Below are 17,072 nucleotides of genomic sequence, written 5' to 3' on the forward strand. Positions count from 1 at the left end.
TCCTGGCCACCAGTGAGCCTGCGTCTGGCCTGCCAACCCCATCCCCCGGGGGCTGTCTGGGTGGGTCTTTCCGGATAAGTGTTTGCCGTCCTTAAAATAGAATTTCTCAGACCTGGCAAATACAAGATGCTAGCTGATCACTAAGAACTCTAGGTTAAATTATGCACCAAAGATGTTTTCTTTCATATCCTCTATCCTCAAATAGATGTTTTATCTTATGTAGTTCAATAACTTGTCTAAAAACCAGAGACATACCTGCATTTTCGTTTATTAATATGTGCTTGTTTCTATCTTGGAGTCATACAGTTATACCAGGACCAGAGTCACTGGGTTGTGTTCTGAGATAGCAAAATTACCAGGACACCATTTTCATAAACTTAAAGAAAACGGATTGAATTAACTGAGATAAAATACATTTTTAAAGCAAGGTGTGAAAGGGTGGACTCTACCTATGGCACGCCTTTCCCATTAAAAGATTTTTTAATAATTATAACTAATAAAGTGGATGCTCGCGCACTTTCCTGCCTGTCCTCTATAGCCATTCTCTTTTGAGATCTGAGGCCTTCTAAATCTGAACAGGTACAAAGAAGCCCACCTAATCCTCCTGCTCAGTATCCTGCACTTACAGAGCTAAACCAAGCTTGATTTTTTTTAGTAGCGAAAAATTCAGTTGATTTATTTTGAATATAGCATTTAAGGGACCTTCAAGATGATGAGAAGAAACCACTACCAACAACAAAACAATCATCCGTTCTTGAACTAAGGCTATTAGGATCCTCACCATGTTTATAGATAATTAGTAAGTTATAAATTCTAATGAGATTTTAAAGACCAATACATACATATAGGTATACTTGCAGGATTGTGTATCATAAAAACTGATGGTATCTGAAGTAAACACATATCTTCTAATGCTATTTATATGTAAAGCGATACATGACAGGGAAACAAAAGAACATTATGATCCATATATATGGTAGCTGCTTTTTTGTTTAATTGTTTAACATCCATACTAGGTAGATACAATTATCCAATTTTAGTGATGAAAATACTGAAGGCAGAGACTTTAAGTACAGTGTTCAAGGTCACTCAACTAGGATGTGGTAAGTGCATCTCAGGTATTTATTACTGTGACAAACCACCCCCATCTTAGTGGATGAAAACAACTGTCATTTTATGGTCACAATCCACAGAATTCAGGAATTCTGGCAAGATGTGGCTGGGTGATTCTTTTACTTCATGTGGCATCGAGTGGGGTAACTCAGTGGTATTCAGCTGTCTTCTGGGCTAGTCCGGAGGGTCCAAGGCTTCACAAATATATCTTCCGGGCCAGGGGATGTCAGGGGGGCTGTGCACAAATGGGCCCTTTTTCCATGTAGTCTCAAGACATCCCCAAGTGGTCTAGCCAACAGGGCAGTCATAACTTCTAAATAGCAGCTCAGGGCAGAAGAAACCAAGGCAGAAGCTGTCATCTCTATTAAAGGCTTGCCTGGAACGGGCAGTGTCACTTCGACTGTACTCCATTATCAAAGCAGTCACAGATCCAATGTATTGGAAAATAGAAGCCACCTCTCAATAGGAAAAGTGTCGAAGAATTTGCAGACATCTTTACTCTGCCATAATCCACCTTCTGGCTGCACATTATTCATACTCCTCTTGCAGGCATGCACAGTATACTCAGGCCTCTCAAGAATCTCAATTATGTTCAAGTGAGAACACCGAGGCTCCTCCTTGAGGCATTTCCTCTGGACCTGAAGACCAGTGGATTAAAGGGACAAGTCAGCAGCCTCCCACAAACTGAACAATGGTGAGATAGAGACGGATAGCCACAATTGACACACTCGTTTGAAAGGAAGGGAAGCAAGAAACACGGCAGTCATTGGTCCACGGCTATTCAAAACCCAAGCAGGCTCAAGTTGCCCATTCCTTGATTAGGACCCACTTCTGCTTCTGGACTTCTTTCCATCTCTTAGCTTGCCTTCCAGGCTCTTCCTTCTACCCTTTGAGGAATCCTCATGAATATGAAATGGTCCAGGTTTGAAAATAAGTATGCTCTGGGCTTGCTTCCTTCCAGAGAAGGTTGGGGTGGGGGGGACAAAAGTCTGAGTCCCTCCTAGTCCAAGCAGGTAGTGCTTCCACCACTCCGCCAATATAATTCTCTGATGTAAATGTTGTGCTTTTCTTTGAATTTTATCAGAGTTCACTTCACTAGTCATAAGCCACATTGACCTTTCTTTCTGGGACAGAAATATATTTCATTTAATCCAATATATCTACAATATTATTTCAAGGTGTAATCAATATAAAAATTGAGATATTTTAAATTACTGCAGATTTTAGACTTACCAAGCCTCCACAGTCATGTGAGCTAATTCCTTAAAATAAATCTGTCTCTATCTCACTATCGTTCTCTATATCTATGCATCTATGGATCCATCTATCTGTAAATATATCTCTATAAATCTATAAATAGAGATAGAGATATAGATGTAGACATAGATACAGATGCATCTAATTGGCTCTATTTCTCTGGAGAACCCTAATACAGTGGTGAAATTGGAACGAAATACAGAGTTTCATTAATAACAATGCATGAACGTTGGTTCATTAATTGTAGCAGATATATCATAATAATATAAAGTATTATTAATAAAGAACAACTTTTCTGTAAATTTAAAACTGTTCTAAAATAAAACTCCTCTGCACATTTGAATATATTTTACAAGTTAGTAACTGCTTTCCAAGAAGACCAATAAAACAATATCATGTTTTATTATTTCAATGTGAATAGTATAAGAAACTTAGAAAGTGGCAGGTAAACTATGAAGCTTATATAAAATTATAGAAAAATGTGGAATTAATATAGTATTTAACATAAAAATGAAAAAATCTAGGTGGCAAAATTTATAAGGACATTATTTTTAAATGTTTATAAGAAATTATAGTGAGTTATATTTGACATTAAATAATAGAAATTTGCTTTATATGAAATTTGTTTCTAAGAACACAGCCTATGCAAACCAAAATACAACTATATATACTTGATTCACTTTGGATTAGAACATTTTTGTGCAATATTGCTAGAAAGCCACTAGATGTCAATCTTTCCTATCTTTTACCACTTTAAAAACCATGCCAAATTTTTTTGCAAAATTTAGGATTTAGTAAAAATTCATTCCAGTACACATGTAGAATCCTGTTTGGATCAGAAATCACAATTTGCAGTGAACAATATCTAGGATGCACAGCTAACAGAAAGTGTCTAACATACACCATGAATGGAGTGCTCTCACTGGCAGGCAAATAGGGTCAAGAACCTACATACCTTACTTCTAAACCTCACAACAACCTGAAAGGTGGCTAATTTTTTTTGTACAGAGAAGCAATATTAAGCATATCATCAGAGATAAACAGTTTTATCCAGATCGTCCACTCTAAAAGATTCATCTCAGATGTAATTTGCAGATTTCTGTTAAAATTCCCTTTTCATAAAGATGTTCTATGGACATCTATTATAGATATATCAAAAACATTCTGTAACAATAGTCACTGCATTTCTTTAATATTTGCCATATCCCTGTCCATTTTAAGCACTTGATATATGCTAATGTATTTAAGCTTCGCTATTACTCTTTGAAGGGGGGAATACTGTTAGTATTGTTCTGCAGATTCATAAACTGAGGCACAAAGTTGATGGCGTGGCAAACGCACAGTCTAGTTTAGGCTGTTTGCGACAAAGCTCACATCACACTTCTATGCAGGATATACCTCTCAAAAGCCCTCTGTGAATAACAAAGAGAAACTAAAGCTCACTATATTCATCAAAGAATAAAAAATCGTTTTAAATTTAAAAGAATGTTTTATCTAAAAAGAGATAGCAGAAGGAAAAAGTATTAGACTTTTAACATAAAAAGTGTAGAAAACTTAGAAAGTCCCAAGTAACCTATGAGGTCGACAGCTTTTATCAAATTATAGAAGGATATAGAATTAGGATATTATTAAAAACAAAACACCTATATTGGTTATTTAAAAACCCAACAACTTCTAAATAAGTGCTGAAATCAATCAAGAAAAATAATTATTAGGTGAGATCATATGAAATTGCCAATAGCATACTGTTTTGAACCAGAAAAACAGAAATTTTGTTTCAGCTAATACGTTGGGTAAATGGGTTTTATCGTATTTATTAATATTCAATATTTTTTCTTACTATTAACCATTTACTTGATACTTTAGTCAATAGAAAGTGAAAGAAAACACAAACAATTCAAAAACTGTTTTATAAATATTTTTACAAAAAATTCATCAGGCTTTCAAAGTGAAAACAACCAACTAAATATATTCTATGAAGACTTCTCTTTCCCATACTACAACATGAATATAGTCAATTTTTTAAAATGATTTTTAATATTTTATTTTATTTATTCTTTTAATTAGTAGAGAGGAAAATGAAGACTGTAATAATTACTAGATCACTATTATAAGTTCGTTTTATTTTGTATTTTAAAGTCTACTATGTCTGATATAAAAGCTACACCAGCTTTCTTTTCATTTGAATGTGCATGCATTAACACTTCATCCATACATTCATGTTCGACATTTCTGTATTCTTACATTTAAACTGTCTTTGATAAACAATATAAATTTGCTGCTTACAGCTTAAATTCAGAGAAGATTAAATTTAGCAGACTGGGCTGGGGGCTCTAGCCATCCCAAATCACTATAATCCAATCAAGAATTGAGAAGATTTAAATCTGGGGTTCAATCTCAGAAACTGGTCTACTTCCATTTCACCCTAACTACTAGGTGGTTTTTTAAAAATTTATTGTCCAGCCTCTCTAGTTATACTCAGGTGGTAGTTGGTCCAAAACTATCTAGTCTGCCATTGCTGGAAACAGAACTAAGGGAATTTTTGTAGAGAAATATTGCACAATGTTTGATATAAACTAAGAAAATCTTCAGTAAAATATACACTTTCCCCCTAATGCTTTTAATGCAAGAATAATTCACTACTGCTTTCTGGTGAGAACAGGATTGTGTCTTGCTTCATTGTTTATGGCAAAAACAAAGGCTTCCAACAGGGACAATTACATGCATTAAAAGTATATTTGGACTGCACACACACACACAAGATGCTCAAATCAAAGTGTCACTATTAACCAAATGAGCAGCTGAAGGACATTAAATGATAAAGATAAACATTCTAATCCTAAAGTGATTTTACTATGACCTTGAATGCACAAAAACCATGAGCTCTGGAACATAATAGACACATTTCTATTCAGCATGGCTCAACTCTTGGCTATAATAAAGACAAAAACACATTTTCAAAAAAAAATGAAAAACACGTTTTCCTTATTATAAGGAAGACAAAAGTCTTGTGTGCTAAGGTATTCCATGGAGGATTCTGTTGTTGTTTTGTTGTTGTTGTTCTTGTTTTAGTAACATTTAGCTGAGCCTCTCTTCAATATAGAAAACTACTATATGAGTTTCCCTGCAGAGCACAATTTCTTCTTACTCATGTATTGTCTAAAATCATGGTCCTTCACCTCAGTCTCAGTTTTAAGGTCTGTACCAAGAAATTTAGGACTAATTTTATCAACAATTAACATTTTTAAAAATAGAGTATTTTTTGAGACTATCCCTTTCACCTACAGTCCCATATTTTTGTTTATGTGGAAAGTAAGAGTTCATGAACAATTATGCACGATCATGTATCTTTCATGTAAATGTCATCCTATGATGTGGAGGATTCCAAGGTCGAGAGCCACTCCACAGAGACCCTGTACCCACACTCCTGCTACATGACTTCTGAAGAGTGGAGTAATAAACATTTCTTCTGAGTGTTCAGTAATCTCATAAGCTTAAGCCAAAACCATCCTTTTGTTTCAATCTGTTTCTCATTATCCAGGATGGCTTTGAGAAGTAAACATACTTATACTTCTGAGCAGTGGCGTGTTGGTAAACTAGGTCTCTGAAATAAAAAGCCAATTTGCAGGGTGCGACTACTCCCTCCTTGGCCAGGTTCGAACTACCACTGTGATGCCACTGAGTATGGAACTGGAAATAGACGTCAGCCGGTATAATCAACGCCATCACAACTCTGCCTGGTGGGAAGAAAGAGAGTCTCAGAGATCACACAAAATTCTACTTTTGCCTTTAAAGTAACTGTCATAAATACAGTATTTGTAATTGACTTCCATGACAAATTTACCACTACAAAATTTCATCTTTTTCTTCAATATTCCTCTTCGATGGTTCTGAAGCAGAAAATTAGTTCAAAATCACCACAGAATTGTGATATATAGCCTATTTTTAAAGAATAATTGATTCTCTCATATGATAGAGAAGCTGAGAGAGTGGATTAACTCTATCCATTCTGCAAAAGAAGGGAAACTTGGGAAAATATTAGGAAAGGCAAGTGAACCAATTTATTCTTTTTGGTTACAAGGAGTGAGACACACTCATGTTACCCCTTGTAATGAGTTGTATGAACTAGGAGAGCAAGGTGATGATAATGAACGGATTTTATTTCCTGGGAATTATTAAAATGGAAATATTAGAAACAAGAATCCAGATCCCACAGGAATCCAGGAAATGCTACCCAAACACGAATTTAAGGGAGGAACAAAAATGGCAACACAGTAGGCTTTTGAAGATGGAGATTTTGAGAACACGAAGACCATTCAACCTCCTAAGCAGCTAGAGAACAGACCAGCTTCTCGCCCTCCTGGCGATACAAGTTTAGGGACCATGGTGAAGGTGCCATAATTACTAACGTGATTCAGCTCCTCTGTGTTGCTGCTTCAACATCTCATCCTCTACGCAATATTTCCTTTTGACCTCTGCTTCTGGGCTTTTGGTGATTTACGATCCCATGTATCTCATCGCCTCTGCTCTCTACATTCTCTCAGAGTATCCTTCAGCCCCAGTTAATAACAATAATATTAATAATAATTACCTAACATTTATTAAGACCTCGTATTTCAGTCAAGCCCTCTGCTAAGTGCCTTATGTGAATGACCTCATTTAAACCCAACAACTCTATGAAAGGAGTACCTACTAACTTTCCCTCTCTTGCAAATTCTCATGAGAAACATATTTCACTACGTTTACATCCCTCCTTGGGCTGAGTTTCCCCTACCAGTAGTCCCCAACCTTTCTGGCACCAGCGACTGGTGCTCCTATGAGAATCTAATGCTTGATGATCTGAGGTGGAGCTGAGGCGGTGATGCTAGCGCTGGGGAGCAGCTGCAAATACAGATGAAGCTTCATTCCCCACCTGTCGCTCACCTCAGTTCCTAACCGGTCACGGACCGGTACCAGTCTGGGCCCGGCAAGTTGGGGACCCCTGCCCTAGCCCACTTCACTGATTGCTGGCCAGGTAACAGACTGACTTCCTCAAATTTCCATGCTTGTCCTCATGAGCTAAAGAAAAATAGCATCATCACTCTATGTTTGAGAAACTGCCTAGGGCTGCTTCCCTCAGCAAAAGACTTTGGTTGAGAGTTTCACCAAAACAAATATGGGTGTGGCAGACATCTTAGTAATAAAGACTGTGCTTATTCAGTGAGAAAGATGTACCTCATGATGGTAGATGGCCAGCACATATCTTAAAACAGTGAGTCAAAGACCTGCACTACCATTATCATTTAGAGAAAAAAATACTGAGAGTAAAATAAAAGGTTTGTGAGATGTTACCAGCAAAGATCATGGCAGTTCAGTCATCAGCCCACATTACTGTAAACCCATCACCATGCTGTGTTCTATAGAAATGGTAAAATGTTGAGAGCCACCCTTACCCCACCTCTTGCTTCTGTCCTAGAGGAATGCAGTTAGGTTAAATTTCCTTCCCATAAAAATCATTATTTAGATGTATTGTGGGGTCTTATCATAATCGTATCCTTTTCTGACCAAAGCTACACCTCTTTGGAGAGTGGATGATGCATATAACAAAGTGACCACGCGCTACCAAGTTCATCTTTTGTGTGAACACGTGTCCCCTTCTTTTACACTTCATGTAATTTTAGCTATCTAGTTCAGACCACAGACTTTAAAAATAGAACTTAAGTTGAGCAATTTCAGCTACTGTCACTGTTTTGCATAATAAAATGGTTTTATAACAAAAAAGAAAGTGATTGTCTTTTACATACTTGCTATTACGTAATTCTTTGAAATTATACTGTTGACTGTCAAGGACTATAAGGGATCTAGGATTTTACTCTGCTTATAAACTAACCCATTAGCTTGCCAGTTTTGTGGATGCTTAGAGAACACACGAGCATCCCAGGTCAGAGATGGAAGATTTTATTACTTACAACAAAAGCAATAGCCAAAATATTAGCGTTGGTGCTGGTTCCTTAAACCCCAGTTCCCATGGAGATAAGTGTTGGTCTTAGATAGATGCTTGCACATATAGTGGATTACATTATAGGAGAGGTTCTCAGGAGCTTTGAGGGTTAAATCAAGAGTCAAACTTACTCATCAAGTCCAAGGTTAAACTCTACCACAAGGTCAAGACAATAACAAAAGGATTAGAAGTAGAACTTTGATGAAGTTAGAAGAGAGAGTAAGGACAAAAGACAACTGCTGGATATAGACTGACAACACAAGGCTCACTTTTTTAGCCCAAAACAATTGGTGTTAATGTGAGAGGCAGACTGATAAGACAGACTCAATGTATGTTTGCAAACACTGGAATTTGGTAATTGCCATCAATATTTCTTTTACATCTTGAATAGAGTCCCATGATTTTTTCAATGTAATTTTGATATGGTCTATTAAAAGAAATTTCATTGTAAAGAACTGAAGTTAATGCTTAAGTTAAAAATTATCACTTTAGTTAATCTTTAAAATAAATATCTCATTATTAGATTTTTAGATCATCAAAATTATATCATTTATGTTAGAAATCAACAACCAAGAAAGATCCAAAATATTAAATGTTATGTGAAAGAAATACACTCATTAGATAAACATGAATATAAGTGCCTGGCAAGGATTACAGTTGTCAATATTTAATTATAAGACTTCTTTTAAACCCTTAAGTGAGCCATCTAATTACGAAAATGCTCATGTGCAGGTATATCCTTTCCCCTTGCAAGGGCCATATCTGATTCCTTCTGCTCCATTTTTTTTTTTCTAGTAAGACATGCTTGCTTATTACTGCCTTACTAAGATGAATAAAATATTTGATTTGCTATTAACTGCACACAAAATAATTTATAAAAACACACAGGTATACATAATAAACCAGAAAGAACAAAACTAACGCTTTATTTTAAAGTAGTTATGTTTTTATGATAAAAGCCGTTTGTTATCTGTACTTCAAAATGGACAAAACTGAGCTTTAAATTTGGTCTCCTTATCAGTATTAATAGGAATATTATCTCGAGGAAGATACTTTTATATTACTTATTAAAATAATTTTTATTTTTCAAATTTATTTTTACTGTAAAGAGTATAACTTCTTAGAGTCAGTTTTGTTCCAGGAAAAATACCACCGATTATTTTAGAAACAGATTTTAATCCTCATTACTGTCTTAAGCATTTGTTAAAAACTCTTGCTCCTAAGTATTTGTGGACGATATACATTGACTACCTGGATTTGAATGTTACATTGTCCACAAATTAGCCATGTGGAATTAGATAATTTCTTTTCCTTTCTGAACCTCAATTTCTTCATCTGTAGAATAAAAATAACATTCCTACATTGTATGTTTGTTTCGGGGATTCATGATAATATCTATAAGAACATGCATGCAGCATTCAATAACTAGACATGGAAATACCAGCTCTCATTTCAAATGCTAAGAACCTCGGCTTTGTAGAATAATATGTATTTGAGCAATGCTCATGTCAGTCAGTGAAACAGGATTACAAAGTGTTAAGTCTAGTAAATTAAAAAAAAGTCTGACTGAGGCAGACCTTTCCTTGAGAATATATCACCTGCTTCTTTAAAATATACTTCATACACTAAAAATAAACTTCCCTGGGATTTATTTTTATGCATTACTTTGGCAATGACATTACCATTTTTAGGGGGAAGGGTGCATTTTATTCAATATAGACTCTTATTTAGACAATATTATAAAGATTATAAAGAGTCTTGCATATGCACGAATGATTTCTAATACTTCACTGTTTGATATTAGGAATTTGAACTGAATATTACATTTTAAAATAAATCTCTGGACATTGTTCCATAGTGTAGTAGTTAGCACATCTGCTTTACACACAGAAGGTCCTGGGTTCGTGCCCCAGTGGAGCCAAGGTCCATGGTCTATAGCCATACCACCCTGAACAAGCCAGATGTCTGATCTCGGAAGCTAAGCAGGGTCGGGCCTGGTTAGTACTTAGATGGGAGACCACCTAAGAAGACCAGGTGCTCTAGGCATAAATAACAATTAAAAATAAAATAAATCTCTGTTTTAGCCTTCTATGCACCTAGTTACATTCTCTGAAACATAGTTATTAGTATTAAAAGCCTGATGTAAATTATGAGCTTCCAAGGTGAAGTTTGTCCTTATCCTTGTTACCACTATTATAATAAATTTAAGATGACAATGATCCTAAGAATATATATGTATATATACATAAAATAATATTTTATTTAGTTCATCTTAGGCTTAATAATCTGTTGATTAAACAACAGTAGAGAAAGTCTTCCTCGATTGTTTTTCTTGTCTTTGCCAAATATCAGCAACTTCTTTTCCAAGTTCACAACTGGATATTTAATCATTTCAAAGCCTTAATATAATTTCTGTGCTTTTTTAAATGTGACATCTTCATTGACTATTTCTACCTCTCAAGAATAAAGGGCAACTTTTGAATTTTTTCAATACATATTTAATAAATAACATTTATTTAATGACTAGCACATAGCACTTAATGAATAGAGTCCTATTTAACATATGTCTGTATAATACGCAGTATTCTTAGTGCCATAAAACATTCAGATAATTTTTTGCTACAAAGCAAGATTGTTGCCTATGGATTATAAAATTATTCATATTCAAAGAAGTACAATTTGGTTTTCATTGAATGAAACAAATATCTATACTGCACTGATGAAAGGGATAAAAAAGAGTGTTCTCTGTATGTGAAGGATGTGTGGCAAACTATTTTTAAATGTTAACTGATATTTTTTCCTTAATGTTTTTATTTCCCTTTGTTCCATCCCACACTGAGTAATCCAAAACTCTTTTTGTTTATTGCTTCAGAAAACATAAAATGCATTAGTGTGTTTTTTCCCCTTGATTTTTACATTTTTTTAAAGCCTCTACTTATAAGATTGGTATGGATTTTAAGCGAAGCAAAAGATTTAGGAAGAATCAGATGTTTCAGAAATGTTCTTCCCAGTCTTTAGAAGGGAAACGGATTCCCTGAAATGAGGAGGTGATGCTGTGGGCTCAGATTTTCTGTCTCCAAGAAAGGAATCTCAAGGAGGTTAGGGAATGAGAATGCGTGACTTGAGGGACCACCACAAACCAAAATAGTCCCTCAAGCACACTGTGTCCTATAGAATGTACCCAGGCAGGAGGTTGATTAGTGGTTGAAATCTAGCCAGCCCTTCACTTGATTTGTGCCATGGCTCAGCGATGGGTCTCCTGCAGGAAGAAGCATCTCTTCTCATTCCCATGGGATGGAAGGGCCCTGAAACTGTGATTCAGAGGCACAAAACTCAGACCTCTGATGAGCTGGAGTATGAAGTAGAGGCTGACTTAAGATAGGTTTGTGGGCTAAAGAATCAGAGGGAACTTGTGCCCTGATCCTTCAGTACAGCTTGGGATCTCAGAGGGAAAAGAAAGGCTGTGTGGTGTGGATTGGCATTCTCCTGGAAGTCCTGAGATGGAGGAGGTTGGTATGAGAGCAGCAGGCTGATTCCAAAGGGCTCCAATGAGTACTACAGAAGTAAGGGAGAAAAAATGGCTAACTCGAAGGGCCTTTGTGGATATCTGCATGAGACCTGGGTTATAAAGAAGAAGGACAAGATGAGATTATGGATATTTCAGTGGATCCAGTAAAGACAGAGGTTACCAAAGAACAAGTGAGCTCCTTCCCTGCCAGTAAATGTCCTGGCCGGGAATGGCATCCAGAAAGATGCCAAAGCCTAAGTGAGGTAAAGTTGGGAGAAATCTCAGATAACAGAGTTTTAGCTTCTACTGCTGTGGTAAAATATGATCTGCACACTCACCAATGTGTGGCCGAGCTCTTCAACATGTATCATACCAATATCTTTATTTTTATCGGCTTCATTCAGAAAGCCCCTATATCTCTCATGTGCTTTATTGCTAGAGCCTCCCTTCCATCTCTCTGTGGTTACACTCTTTTATGCATTAGTTTAATTCTTCTAAAACTCAACCCTGTTCATGCCACTTAAATGCGTAAAAACATTTAGTGCCCTTTTCAGTGTTTACTAAACAGAGTCTGATATTCAAGGCTTTCTCTGGTTTTCTCTTAATGCCTTTTCAAACATGATGCTCCTAACTAATTGAACTCCTTATATGTCACGTAGCATTGTACCTCCATGCTTTTGCTCATATATTATTATTCTCCTAGAATGTCCTCCCAAACCAAAAGTCTCTATTTAACCCTACTTGACACATTCTTTGTGACTCAAATTCCTGACTCCCTCTCCTTTCCCATAAGCTGTGGCCATCTTCATCTCTCTTAACTATCTGCTCATGGCAATTTGTCTGAAATCCCTCCTGGCTCATCCATCTTATTTTCCCTACTCTTTGATGATAAGATCCATTCCCGACTCTTTCTTGATAACTCAAAAAGTCCAGCTCCATCTGGGTTTTAGGTGGAATAGGTACTTTACAAATACAAGTTGACAATTAATGTTTGGAAAATAATATATTTATCTTTCCTGCACATCATAGCAATAAACTGTACAAAGAATGCTATTGTGGGTGATAAATAAAAATATATTTAAAATAATGAGAACTATAAACTAATAGTAATACTTTTTTATTGTATGGCTTATATACCAGTCACTTTAGAGAGAAGTTTTTATATATTATCTCTTTTAATGGTACAATATCTCTTAAATGGATGTTATTATTAATTCTTATTTTATGGGTGAGAAAATAAGACTTAAAGAGGTTAAGTAAGGTACTCAAAGTGGATACTTAATTGGTATTTTATTCTTAGTATTCTCAAAAGATTATAAAATGGGATTTGGCTCAAAGTCAACTTGACTTTAAACCTATATTCTAAAAAATATACTAATTTAAATTAGCTATTACCATTTTAGAACTATAAAGGATTCAAATCTCATATCATATGATTGTTCTGGCACATAACATATTAAACATGTTAGCTATTATGTTAGAAAAATTCGAAATGTATTCTTTAAATACATAGCAGAAAGTGTAACTATAAACTCAAATATAACTTTTGCAGTCTTAACTATAGTAAGAAGATAATTTAAAGTTTAAGAAACTATTGCAAAAGACAGAAAGAACAAAATTGTTTTCCTGGATTTGAGAAAATGTTAAACACGGACAACTAAGTCAAGTTTACTACTATTTTTAATGAAGGTAATGGTCATATGACTTTAATAGAAAGTAATAGTCATATGACAATTGTCTACTGAGCTCACCATTCATCCCTGTGGAAATACAAAGTCCCAGCAGAAAGCATTACTAACTTTGGGAAAACTCCAAGACGACAAAACCAAAAAGCTCTAGACAACAATTATTCTTAAAGAAAGATACTTAAATTGCCTCCAGATTTTTATGAGATTAGTAACCCATGAAAGTGGATTACATGAAGAAGAAAATATTTTTATTAATTCTTGTAATAAATTTTATTCAATGTCTTTTGTAAACATGTGTTGCCTCAAAAGTCACAGGACAGACAAAGAGTTTGTAGTCTAAAAAGGATGTAGGATATGAATATAAATCACAAGATTACCAGGTAAAAACGAGCAAGAGCTACACAAAGGGTTATGTATGATTTGTGATGCTACTGATAATTCTACACTGTCTTTAAAAATTAAAAGTTCAATCCCAGAGTAGCAAATGTTTATTCTAGGTATTATACAGCAATCAGTGGTAATACTAATTGAAGTAACCTTTATCAATTGTAAGTCATGCAGGGAAAATGATGAAAGATTAGAGTATACTCTAAATAATTTGTTTTCCCAAATAGTTGAACTAAAAGATGCCATTTATTAAAGTCATATGATAAATGTAAATGAATTTTTTTGTCACTCTTTTCTGCACCTGGAATGTAACCTTTAATGAAACATGTTCTCAAATTTAATTTCTGTGCCAAAAAGCAGATAACAATTATAGATAACATTTTAAAAGCATTTTTCCATGTATTAGGCATTGAAAATATTATTTCAATTAATTTTTGGAACATCCCTATGAGGAAAGTCTTATTATCAGCTCCATTTTATCAAGATGGAATATCTACAGTTTGGAAAACAGAATAACTTGACCAGAATGACAAGCTAGCAGATAGTTTGAGATTAGAATCCAATTTATCTGATTCCTGGGCCCATAGGCGTCACTCCAACTCAAGGCTGCCTCGGTAATGGATAAATTAAGAGACAAGTCCAAGCGTTCATTTTATTCCCAGCTAAGTTAACAAGTCCTGCAGGCAGTTATGGCAATATTTCCACACTAATGTGACTGTAACTCTGGAACTCAGTCACTCAAAATAGCAATAAATTATATGCTGACAACAATAACTTACAAAAGATATAAAGACTTCCTGACCACATGAAGTTGACCATCCACCAACATTCATATACAGCAATTTCTATCTAGCTTATCTACGGTTAGAAATTCTTATACTTCCAGAACGAACAGAGAATAAGACCTTTTAGGGCAAATGGTGAAGAGGGATGGGCAAGACTGAAAAACAGTGTAAATGAGGTACAAAGCGCACAGGTGAAGGTGCACTTTGTGAAGGTGAAGGTAAAGAAAGTGCTGGAGGGGGTGCAAGAGAGAGATAAAAAAGAACTTAATATGCTCAGCCTTGGTTCAGATGTGGCAGCCGTTTCATGTGGAATGAAAGGGCAAACTTTCATTGAGCCATTTCTTTATCTAATCCATGAATCAGATAAAAACTCTGTGCTGCTGTATTGCATCTTAGTGGGAAAAAAGGCTCTAAATTGAAAGTTTGCATATTTCCCCACCAAATTAATTTCACTATGTTTGGTTGTAACAAAGACCAAGTAGACAATCAGGTCAAATGTAAAATGCATGGGTTTTCTTCGAAATGTATGAACTGTGAATGAGGGTTTTCTTTCGTAACTGAGGGTGATGATTTTAAAATTAATGTTTCTCAAGGGTTTGTTTACATTTCTTTGTTTACATGTATCCACATCCTCTTTACCTACTGTTTTTTTATTCTTACTCTTACTTTTTTTTAAATTTAAGTATAGTTGGTATACAACATTGTATTAGTTATATTAGTTTCAAGTGTACAATATAGTAATTTGACATTTTTATACTTTATAATGTGATCACCCCACTAACTTTAATAATCATGGTGACTTTGCAAATTTATCACAGTATTATTTACTAGACTCCCCTTCACCTTTTCACCCATTTCCCACCTCTTCCCCTCTGGTAACCATTCCTTATCTGTTTCTATGAGTCTGTTTTTGTGTTGTTTTTGCAGATTCCACATATACGTGAAACTACACGTTATTCGTCTTTCTCTGTCTGACTTATTTCACTTAGCATAATACCCTCTAGGTCCATCCATAATCTTAAAATTTATATGGAACCACAAAAGACCACAAATAGCCAAAGCAATCTTGAGAAAGAACAAAGTCGGAGTTACGCTCCTACTTTAACCATCTCCCACCTCAACGTCCTTGGGCTTTAGAAAGCTAAGTACAGTATTTTAATATTAATCAAGCAGGTTAATATTTAGTAGTAGCTATCGGCAAACTGGCAGCAGAGGCAGTAGTTGTATAATTTAAATCCATTGTCAAATGATGTTTGTTTATTCAACGTTATACACAGCCACCTCAAAAATCCAAAATATACTTCAAGGTGCAAAAGGCCTATAGTATTGAAGGGAAAATCACCTTAATATTTTCTTTTTTTTCTCTACTCTCTTTGTAAACTTTATGATTAAAAAAGACTGAGGTATAAAAGAAATGGAATATGACTGTTTTTACATGTAAAAAAGAAAACTAGTGTACTCGGAGGCTGTCTGATATCCAACAGAGGGCACAAACTCTGCCAGAAAGATCCTTGAACGCACATATCTGTGCATATTATTTCTCATAGCAATTATCTAAAATTAAAGTCTGCATTTTCCATAAAATCGGATACATTTACAAATGCAAAACAGTTACTTTTTAAAATAATGCCAAATGTAGTGTTATTCAAAAAGTATCTATTAAAAAAGTTTAGACAATACAAACATGGACTAAGAGGATCAAGAATGGAAATCAACACCAGTTCTTATACTGGCAACACAGAATGTTTCAGGGCCTGTTTGTAAAAAGCAGGAAGACTAGAGTTTAAGGTCACTGTATAGATCTGTTTGCTCATAAAACATTAATTGCATAAATGTTAAGGACCAGTAGCTAATAACAAAGGTGTAATTCCTTACGCATACCTATTCTAGCCACATATCCAAATGCAACTGATTTTCCTTAGGAGAAAAAAAAAAAAAACGAGTTGATTAATGTATTTCATAATGCAATGTTTAAAATGAAAAGAAACACTTACGTAACTACTTATTTTAGCACTGAAATTTGTAGGACTGTAATTTTTAAATTGTGAATGTGTTAGAATTGGTCTTAATACAAAAGTTTTCCAGTTAATTTTTGAGGGGGATGGAGGAGCTTCTCTGCTAGCAGGCCTATTTCCTTCACTAGATTAGAAAGCAGAAATCTCCATTCAGGAATGGGCCGTTCCAGTTTGCCTTTAACCATTTCACTATTCTTTTGTAGGATTCAGAAGGCTGAACATGTTTGTACCCACTTAAGAATAGCCACATGTTCTCATTAAAAATAAAATTCACTTTAATTCCAAAATAAATATTTTATAAGAAGAATGTTATCATTACTTCTTTTGGTGGTGAGAGGA

The 17,072-nt window shown here is 35.1% G+C and overlaps 1 protein-coding gene and 1 pseudogene across 1 annotated transcript in view; one reads left to right on the plus strand and one right to left on the minus strand.

The window, feature by feature from the left end:
• The window catches only part of FAM149A (family with sequence similarity 149 member A), a 46,594-nt gene that overhangs the window by 26,724 nt on the left and 2,798 nt on the right, over window positions 1-17,072 (minus strand). The window lies entirely within an intron of this gene.
• LOC111742378 lies at window positions 10,281-10,396 on the plus strand (annotated as a pseudogene).

Source organism: Pteropus vampyrus, unplaced genomic scaffold (assembly GCF_000151845.1).
Source record: "Pteropus vampyrus isolate Shadow unplaced genomic scaffold, Pvam_2.0 Scaffold92, whole genome shotgun sequence".
Taxonomy (NCBI): domain Eukaryota; kingdom Metazoa; phylum Chordata; class Mammalia; order Chiroptera; family Pteropodidae; genus Pteropus; species Pteropus vampyrus.